Source organism: Dasypus novemcinctus, chromosome 12 (assembly GCF_030445035.2).
Source record: "Dasypus novemcinctus isolate mDasNov1 chromosome 12, mDasNov1.1.hap2, whole genome shotgun sequence".
Classification (NCBI taxonomy): Eukaryota; Metazoa; Chordata; class Mammalia; order Cingulata; family Dasypodidae; genus Dasypus; species Dasypus novemcinctus.
Genome location: NC_080684.1, coordinates 13,862,124 through 13,873,131, shown reverse-complemented (window position 1 = coordinate 13,873,131; position 11,008 = coordinate 13,862,124). Strand labels below are relative to the sequence as shown.

General features: G+C 40.5%; 1 pseudogene; it reads left to right on the top strand.

Annotated features, from left to right (window-relative positions):
• Positions 1 to 1,000: 1,000 nt before the first annotated feature.
• Positions 1,001 to 2,365, top strand: LOC101418203 (acetyl-CoA acetyltransferase, cytosolic pseudogene; annotated as a pseudogene).
• Positions 2,366 to 11,008: the final 8,643 nt, after the last annotated feature.

The window sequence follows — 11,008 nt, the reverse complement described above, 5'->3', positions numbered from 1 at the left end:
CTTTCTCCTCATGTTGGGTTTAGTTTGTTCATATCTTTCTAGTTTTTCCAGGTGTTCATTCATGTATGGCCTTATACATTCCTCTGTATACACTGATATTTCAAAGCCAGGAAATCTGCAGACTTTCCTCACAGTCCTGGTATACTACATAATATGTCTGAACCCGTAATCCTGTGATCCAAGTAGCTGTGGTTTGACTGTTTTCTTACAGTGTTTTATTGACCTTTCCAGTTACTTCCACATTCAGAGTAAGTTCTAGGACAGGCAGGACAAAGATGAGCATCTTGGATTACTCCTTCAGGCTACTAACAGACAGATTGGTACAGACATATATGCACCCCAATATGCACATACAGTTTCCTCCACTTTCCCTGGTACCCTTAATCAGAGACCCATACTGGAAGTGCAAGATGGCACCATACCAAGCCAGGGAGGGGGTGAGGGAGAGGCTAGTAGAGGAATCATTAGGTTTTCCTACCATTTTAAGTTGCTCTTTTTCTTGAATGGTTATTTGCATAGCTAAGAAAACCCTTTGTTTTCCAGAGCTCTGAGAAAGTTGGTTCTGCCGGTTTCTGCTTGTTTGTCCATTTTTCTATGTCGGAGACGGAATTTTGGAGCTCCTTTCTTGCCTTCATTTCGACATCACCTGGATGGTTTTCTTTTCTTTTTCTACATTTCCTCCCTGGTAATCACATCTAGTCTTATGCATGCAGATGAATCCAAAGTTGAAAGTCAACTCAACTCTACCTTCAATATGTTTCCCAAACATCATCGCTCAACTTGATGACTCTGATAGCAACAGGATTCTCTGCTTTCAGTAGCAGCCAAAATGCTCTTTTCCCTCAGTTTTCTCTGTCTTTACTGACATCACCTTTTTGTCAAACCACCATCATCTTTTTCCTGGCTACTGCAATTGCCTCTTCCCTTATCTCCTACCTCCATAGCCAATGAGTTCTCTAAAAATACAAATCAGGATGAGAGTCTTGGGTGGAAATCTGAGATGGGGAGTTTGGGGCTCTTTCCGTGGTGCCTGTCTACTGTTCTTGTCCATGACCTGGGCTCAGCTGTCATCAGAGAAGTCCTGAAGAGGCCAATGTGGCTCCAGAAGAGGGGTCTGAGGTCATATCGGACATATGTTGGCAGCAGGATGCAGGTAGAGTCCCACTGGGCAAGCTGGTGTGGATGCTGGAATCCCTGGTACTGTTCCAGCATGGGGCTACCAGAAAATCTGTGGGTCAGGCATAAAAGCTGTGTGCCTTGCAGCCAGTCAGTCAGAACAGGAGACTCCAGCATTGTGCTTGTAGGAGGCATGGGGAATATGAGCCAGGCTCCTCGCTTGGTTCACTTGAGAACAGGTATAAAGATGGGTGAGAAGTCACTCATTGTATCCTCTGTCATGGTCTTACAGATGCATTTTGCAACTATCATGTGGATGTTACAGCTGAAAATGTAGACAAAAAAATGGCAAGTGAGTAGAGAAGGTCAAGACAAGGCTGCAGTTCTGTCCCAGAACAGGACAGAGAGTGCACAGAAAGCTGGCTGTTTTGACAAAGAGATTGTACCAGTTTAGTACCTTCCAAAAATGTCCCCCTGAGATTTAAAAAGATGAGCTTCCTTACCACAGAAGCAACATGTAAGGTATGTCCAAGCTAAAGCCTTACTTTCTTACAGATGGAACAGGAACAGTTACCCCAGCTAATGCTTTAGGAATAAATGCTGCTGCTGCAGTTGTGGTTCTTGTGAAGAAGTCATAAGCTGTTACTGTGGTCTTACACCTTTGGCACAGATCATTTCCTGGTTACAAGTAGGTGTGGACCCCTCCGTTGTAGAAACTAGACCAACTTGCAATAAAGCGAGCTTTTGCTAAAGCAGGTTGGTCAGATGAGGATGCTGATGTATTTGAAATCAGTGAAGCCTTAGCAGTTGTCTCTGTTGCAATAGCTAAAGAACCTGGCTTAAACCCAGAGAAGGTCAACATTCAAAGGTCAACATTCGTGGGGAGGACTATGCCTTGGGCCATCCTCTTGGAACATGTGGCTGTCAAATTCTTCTTAGATTTGTTTTACTTTATTCACTACTCCCTTGTTTGTGCTCACTGTCAGCTCTCCATGGCAGGGCAGGCCATCAGCGTCCCATGGTGGAGCAGGCCAGCTTCTCTTCACCAGGAGGCCTGGGGAATCGAACCTGGGTCCTCCCATATGGTAGACGGGAGCCCAATTGCTTGAGCCACATCTGCTTCCCTATAGGCTGTTGAATTCTTGTCACCCTGGTACACGCAATGGAGCGAACTGGTAGAAATCATGGTGTTCCTGCCCTGTGCCACAGGGGTGGGATGGGAATAGCAATGTGTGTTCAAAGAGGATGAAATTGTTCTAACAATCCGTGTAAGATAAACTTGAATCTCATGTCTTTTTTTTCCCAAACAAATAAATTTTATTGATACATGTTCGTTGTACCATAAGGTCAAGCCTGGGAGGGCTGACAAAATACTTCTGATATTCTAAAGAAACCCCAGTGCAGGCCAGCAGCAGCCATGCCATTTATTTACTCACATGTCCTGATGACAACCATTGGGTAGCAGCAGCACCCACGGAGTGGGGAAACGAAGATTACATAGGGCTAGACAGCACAAAGAGGGGGTCTAGTTAATGCACAGAGCAGCTCGAGGGCGAGCGTAGTCTAGTAAATGATTAACAGAGTACATGCATATGGGGGGAATCATGTGGGTTCCCAGAACAGTGATGGGCAGCACATACACAGGTTAATGATTACTATGCCGACGGTCCTGTGTGTGCCTCAGCAGAACCTTCCAGGGTGGCTTGCTCGCCCATTCCACCCCACTCTTTCCAGCAATCTATACAAATAACTAGTGGGAGGGGGAAGCAGGCATTTCATGTCCCCACATTCACATTTCTTTTTCTTTATATTTTTAAAAGATTTTTTATTTATTTATCTCCCCTTCCTCAACCCCCCCCCCCCCCCCCCGTTGTCTGCTCTCTGTGTCCATTCTCTGTGTGTTCTTCTGTGTCCCCTTGGATTCTTGTCAGCAACACCAGGAATCTGTGTCTCTTTTTTGTTGCATCATCTTGCTGCGTCAGCTCTCCATGTGTGCAGCGCTTTCCTGGGCAGGCTGCACTTTTTTCACATGGGGCAGCTCTCCTTATGGGGCACTCCTTGTGCACGGGGTACCCCTGCGTGGGGGACACCCCTGCGCGGCACAGCACTCCTTGCGTGCATCAGCACTGCGTGTGGGCCAGCTCACCACATGGGTCAGAAGGCCCTGGGTTTGTACCCTGACCTCCCATGTGGTAGGTGGACACTCTATCAGTTGACGCAAATCTACTTCCCCACATTTTTTTTACCTGTACTAAGTAATAATATGTGAAAACAGAGGACCAAACTGAAAATGGTAACCATCTTCCACTTCACAAGAACCCAAGAGACGAGTGTTAGTAGAGCTCGTTGTACTTTAATGTGTATATTCAAGGTACAAGACATTTCCATCTAACACTGTTATAAACAAAAGAAAAAAAATCACATCAGAAAAAAATATACAAATCAGATTTTAGCAGTTCCTATGGTAGCTGCCCATTACATTTAAAATAAAATTTGAACTTATCAAGGTCTACAAGGCCCAAAATGATATGATTCTCTATTCTGTGACCATGTTTTCTACAGTTCTTAACCTCACAGTGTGTTCTTTTAAAAACTTAAATCAGATATTGCCATTCTGGCTCCATGTAATGGAAAACCTGACTAATGGTGCTTTAAACAAAAGGGGATTTAGTTTTCTCACAAAACAAGAAATCTCTGGTAGGCAGTTGGTGGTATTTGTGCAGCTGTTCAATGATTCCAAAGAAGTACTCAGAGTCCCATCTTCTCTCTCAGTTGGCTTTTGATCCCAAGCTTGTTGACTCATAGTCCCAAGATGGCTCTTACAGCTCCAGGCATCACATCCGCATGATCCATGTTCAAGACAGGGAAAAGGCAAGCGATAAGAGCTGCCCCAGCAAACTCATTCCTGCTTTATATCCCTTGCATTTCTCATTTCCTGCAGTTGGAGTGCATTTTCCCCAGACTTTCATATGATTTGCTCACGTTGCAAACTTCATCTCAGAGACATGATACACTAATCTAAAGTAGCACCTCCTAGTTGATTTCCATCACTGTCCATATTTTCTTGTAGGACTCCAATATCGAACACTATTTGTTTATTGAATTTCTGTACACACATACCCATTAGAAGAAAATTTCATGATGTCACTGATCTTGCTTGCCTTGCTCACCACTTGATCTGTATAGCCTAGAATTGTCTATGGACATGGTATGTGTTCAGTAAAGAAGTGCTGAATGAATGGATGACTTTTAATCATAACCACCACTTACTGAGTCTTTATAATGGCTAAGTGCTACATAAAGCACATTATATATCCTATTTCCTTTATCTCCCACGATAACCCGACAGAATAGTGCTACATGTATGCCCTGTTTACAAGTGAGGAAATTCTGGAGATGTAGTAAGTGGTATAGTAGTATACCGTATATAGAGAGTAGTATAGCAGAATGCTAACTACCTTGGAAAAAAACAAAGACTAGGATGGCACTAGCAAAATAGTGAGGAAAAAGTCCTTTGAGACTCTTGATTATCTTCGGTCAAATCAGATCATGACTAGATGAGAAGACTGAGAAAAAGAGCATGTTCTCAGGTTTGGCAAACTTTCTTCCATAAAAGGCCAGATAGGAAATATTTTAGGTTTCCAGGTCAAATGGTCTCTGTTTCAACTACTCAACTTTGCCATTGTAGTGTGAAAGCAGCCATAGACAATACATAAACAAATGACTGTGGCTATGCTCCAATAAAACTTTATTTACAGAAGCAGGTAGCAAGCCAAATTTGGCCACTAGACTATTATTGTGCCAATGCCTGGATTAAAGAAATCTTCACTTTGAATTTCTTTGTTTTTCTTCAAGGTAAATTAATTTTGAATTTAGAAAAGTTGTGCTAAATTGCTGCCTGTGAAATGACCAGTGTTTGCTTCCTGGCGATGCTAAACCATTCAAAGCCTAAGAGAAATGCTCAAAAGAATGTCTGCAGATGTCTTCTGTAATGTTCTTTCTCTCTGGGAAATTCTCATGTCACCTCATGCCGCATGTTACAGTATGAACTTACTTCCTCAGTGACGATGGAAGAGAACTGCTGAGATAAGGAGAGTCAAAGGGTCAGGGACAAAGTCTGTCGATGCCTAGTTTAATTCCTAGCTCAGAGGTGGACAAACGTGTATCTTTGGCTCTAGTTATTTCCGTTCTCTATGAATTGTTGTCATTTCTGATGTGGTCAGAAAAAAATCTTACTAATGAAGGAATGTAGTCCTTATTACATCTAAGTGGGAATCTGGATAAAAGCACTTGATAAGTAGGCAGGAAAAGGGTAACTTAATCTAGGGGTGCCAAAAAATTCTACCCCTTTGCTGAACATTTCTATGGTATTTTCAGTTTGTAAGTCCTGATGTGTTTCTTGTATTTTCTTCTGATTATGGGCTGCAAGAACTTAGCCTGACTTTTTCTATTCTCACTATCTGCCTTCCCCAACTGTAGTCCTTGGGGTTTTTCTTTTTTCAGTTCTGAACTCATAGCAAGATGGAATTTCCCATCTCTCTCACCCTCTAGCCCTAGTAACAATGACCTGTGGACCTGAATCTATTTCATTTTAAGTAGAAGCTCTGGGAAACAGATAATAGCAGTAGTGAACATGAGAGTACTCTTCTGACAAAGATTTTACAAAAGTGGATCCTGGTCTAATAGTCCTCCATGTTTTAATTTTCTACTTTTAAGGAAAAAAACCCCCAAAACTTGTTTTCATGTTACAAGAGTAACACATGGGCCTCTATTTTTTGGAAATATGGTAGACTAAATATCCTGAAAAACACCCCAGTACAAAACTCGTAGGAATGCTAGATAAAATCGTTTAAACACATACCTGAAATCCTAAGAAAGTAAGAGAAATCCCTAGTGGCCAAAAAACAAAGGAGTTGGAAACCTGTGTGGCAAGTTCATCTGAAAGCAATGACTTCACTGGAAACATTCATCAATTTTAGAAATCAAGAGATGTTCTTTTTTTTATTTTATGCTAACATGTATTATCATAAAATTTGCCATTTTAACCGTTTTAAGTATACAATTTAGTGGCATTAATTACATTTACAGTGTTGCACTACTATAAATATCCATTACCAAAACTTCTTCATCAACCAAAACAGAAAGTCTGTCCCATTAAGCAATAACTCCCCTTTTCCTGTTCCCCTAATCCCAGTAACCACTAATCCATTTTCTTTCTATGAAATTACTTGTTCTAGATATTTCATATAAGTGGAATCTTACAGTATTTGTCTTATTGTATGTGGCTTATTTTATGTAATGTTTTCAAGGTTCATCCATATTGTTTCACATATCAGAAATTCATTCCTTTTTATGGTTGGATAATTTTCCGTTGTATGTATATACCATGTATTGTTTATTCTTTCATCTGTTGATGGACACTTGGATTGCTTCCACATTTTGGCTATGGTGAATGATTCTGCTGTGAACATTGGTGTGCAAATATCAGTTTGAATCCTTACTTTCAGTTCTTTTGGGTATATGCCTAAGTGTGGAATTACCAAGTCAAATGGTATTTTATGTTTAAAATTTTGGGGAACTACCCAACTATTTTCCACAGTGGTTGCATCAATTTACATTCCCAAAGGCAATCTACAAGGGTTCCAATTTCTCCACATCCTTGCCAACACTATTAATTTTTACTTTTTGAAAATAATAACCACCCTAGTGAGGGCGAAGTGATATCTCATTGTAGTTTTGATTTGTATTTCCCTAGTGACTAAAGATGTTGAGCATCTTTTTCTGTGGTTATTGGCCATTTGTATATAATTTTGGATTAATGTCTATGCAAGTCCTCTGCCCATTTTTGAAATTGAGTTGTTGTCTTGTTGAGCTGTAGGTGTTCTTTATATATTCTGGATAGTAAACCATTATCAGATATACAATATCCAAAGATTTTCTCCCCATTATATAAATTTACTTCTCAGTTTCTCGATAATGCACAAAAGTTCTTAATTTTTATGAAGTCTAATTTATCTAATTTTTCTTTTTTTGTCATGCTTTGGTGTCATATCTAAGAATCTACTGCCAAATTCAATGTCCTGAAGAGTTTCTCCTATGTATTCTTCTATGAATTTTGTAGCTTCAGCTCTTATATTTAGGCTGTTGATTTACCTTGAGTTAATTTTTGTAAATGGTGTGAAGTAGGGTTCCACATTTCCATGTGGCTATCCAGTTTTCTCAGCACCATTTGTTGAAGTGACTATTCTTTCTCATTGAGTGGACCTGGCTGCCTCGTTGAAAATCAGTTGGCCATACCTGTGAGGGCTAAGGGGCTTTCATTTTAAAGGCTGAGGAGGAGGAGGAGATAGGAGATGAGGTTTTGGATATATGCAGAGAATGGAGTTGGAACTTAGAGACACCTCTAAAGCCAGGAACCTCAAAAGATGCATCCTGAGCAAAAGAATAGACTATTTTAAAAAACCCACCTGCTGTCAAAGGGAGATAGCAAGGACACTGGTCTGTCTTGGCCTAAGCTCTAAGTTGGAACTGTATCTTCCCTGATGTAATCAAGGCTTTTCCATGTATGGGTTTGGGGTTTGAATTAATACTACCTGAAAGTCTAGCAAACCCTAGCTTAAGGAATTAAAGTGGCCCCTGTTTGGAGCATCCCAGGACATGTGGCAAAAACAAACGCACAGGAGCCCTAGAGGCATGCGTCCTTAAGTCAGGGCTTTCCCTCAAATCAGACCAAACTCCAAATAAAAGTTCATAATCCACACATGAATCACTATTTATGACAATGTTAGCAAAAAGGACAGACTAAAATTAGATTCTTAAGACCTTCCAATATTGAAATTATTTGCTATAGGATATAAATTAATATGCTTAATATGTTGAACGAAATAAAAGATGTAACAAACATGGAAGGAACAGGATATTATAAAGAAGCTAGGCAGGTTAGGGGAAAAAACTAATAGAACTTTGAAAAATAAGATGTGTAATCATTGAAAACAAGAACTTAATGAAAAAAAAGGACTTAATGGGTGAATGAAATAGCAGATAGGATCTAGCTGATGAGAGAAGTAGTAAACTAGAAAATAGGTCTACGAAATTTATACAGAAAGCAGGATAGAGCAAGAAATTATAAAAATAAAGTACATGTATATAAGAATTAGTAGCATTAATTAATATGTTTAAAGATATTTCCTGAAGAGAATCGAGAGAGTAGATATATTGGCTGATAATTTTACAGATTTTATGAAGGGCTCGAATTTTTACATTCAGGAAACACAAAAAACAAACAAAAGTCATACCTACTTTTATATCAAGAAAAAAAAACACAGGACATCAAAGGAAAAGTGGCCAGATATAAATGACTGTTTACAAAGAACACAGAGACAGAAGATTTTCACCCCTGATAATAGAAGTCAGAAGACAAAGGACTACCTTCAACATGCTAAGAGAAAATAACCCTGTAACTGAATGATTTGCTTGATTAAAACGACTACTTAGGGAAGCAGACTTGGCCCAATGGATGGGGCATCCGCCTACCACACGGGAGGTCCAAGGTTCAAACCCTGGGCCTCCTTGACCCGTGTGGAGCTGTACCATGAGCAGTGCTGATGCGCGCAAGGAGTGCCATGCCATGTAGGGGTGTCCCCTGCGTAGGGAGCCCCACGCACAAGGAGTGCATCCCATAAGGAAAGCCACCCAGTGCAAAAGAAAGTGCAACCTGCCCAAGAATGGTGCTGCACACATGGAGAGCTGACACAACAAGATGACGCAACAAAAAGAAACACAGATTTCCCAGTGCCACTGATAAGGATAGAAACAGTCACAGAAGAACACACAGTGAATGGACACAGAGAAGCAGACAACTGGGGGGGGGGGGAGAATAAATAAATAAATAAATCTTTAAAAAGAAAAACTACTACTTAAGGATGACTGTGCAACAATCCTTCCTTTGAGCTATTCCTTTCCAACCTGGTCCAGTGAGAATGGCTCCTGCAGAAAAGGGTGACGAGAAGAAGAAAGGCCATTCTGCCATCAACAAGGTGGGGCAAGGGAGTACACCATCAACATATATAAGCACATCCAGGGAGTGGGTTCAGGAAGCGTGCTTGGGTACTCAAAGAGATCCAGAAATTAGCTGTGCAGGAGATGGGAATGCCAGATGTGCCTAGTGACACCAGACTCGGCAAAGATGCCTAGGCCAAAGGAATAAGGAATGTCCCATACCAAATCCATGTACAGTTGTCCAGAAAAACAGGAGGAGGACGAAGATTCAACAAACAAGCTATGGTTACCTATGTCCCTATCACCACTTTCAAAAACCTACAGACAGTCCATATGGATGAAAATTAGCAGTTGCTTATCAAATAAAATTATAACAACAATAAAAAGAATGAAAATGGCATAAAGGCATTGCACATAAAAAAACAAAACAAACAAAAACCAAAGCAAGAAAACTTAAGAAATTTTATGCAACCAAAGAGAAAAAAAGAATATATATGTATACACACACACACACACACACACCCCATGTAAAATTAGCCAAACAAAAACTGGTGTAAATACATGTATATACAAAAAAAAAGATGAAAAGTGAGACCAGTATTAGTGATGAAGAGTATTGCTACACAATGATAAAAGATTCAATTGAATAGGAAGATATACTTCTAAACTCATGTGCCAAATAAAATAGGTCAAAAATATGAAGCAAAACTGTACAAAACCCAAGTTGAAATTTAAAAATCCATCATCAAAAGGAGAGACTGCAAGATTTAGGTGTCCCCAAAACCACCTTTACTTCTACACCAACTGTAAATTTGGGGGTTTCCAAGACTATCCTCAGGTTTAATAATTCACTAGGATGGACAGAACTTAGAAAAGCCATTATCCTCATGGTTATAACTTACCACAGCAGAAGGGTGCAGATTAAAATCAGCGGCAGGAAGAGGCGCACAGGACGTGGTCCAGAAGACAGCAAGGGGCAGAGTTGACAGTTGTCCTCTCGCAGTACAGTCATGTGGACAGCACCTATTTCTCCAGGCAACTGCATGTGACAAGAAGGAGTATTGCCCACTATGGAAGCTTACTTAATCCCGCATGTCCTGAGTTTTTATTGGTCAAGTAGACCTGTTGGCCACCTGCATTGCATCCTTGTGTCCACTCCTTCCGGAGTCCAGCTGATACCACACAGCTCAAGTTCATTCTACGGTTTCTTGTACTCCTCAGCACACTGACGCCAGTGCGAGAAGCATAGACATTGAGAAATTCACAATGCTGAGTAATGGGAATGATTAAGCCCCATATTACTGTTTAGGAAATTAGAGCTTAGAGAGGGTAAATAAGTTCTAAAGTTCTGGAGCTAGTCAGTGACAGATGCAGGTCTTGAATCAAAGTCCTTTATTTCTGAATCTTATTTGCATTTCCACCCCCAGGCAGGCTACCTTGAACCTGGGTGAAATAGCCATCAGCACTGTCCTCCTTCCAACTTGCCCCCATTTTTAGAGCCTTTCATTATACCCAAAATGTACCTGTTGGCTCCATTTAAAACTATGCTATAAATATAAATTGACACATACTATATTCTTGAGATTCTTAGCTAAGTAGATTAAAATCTCTACTTTCTACCCCAGGAAACTTTTTTTCCCTTTGTCTTATTTACAATATGTGGAGCGGATGGGGAAGGAGAGGGAATCCATTTGCCCCAGGCCCTGGTTCAAAAATGACAAAGATTTGGTTTAGTTTGGATGATGAAGTATAGTCAGAGAGTTCCAAATAAAATTACTGGAGAACTGAAGAAATGATACATTTCTAACAGACTGGTCATTCAAGCAGAAATGGCCTGCCTGATGGTGGTTTGTGGGAAGGACTCTGGTATGTTGCCTTTCTTGTATCAGGTGAC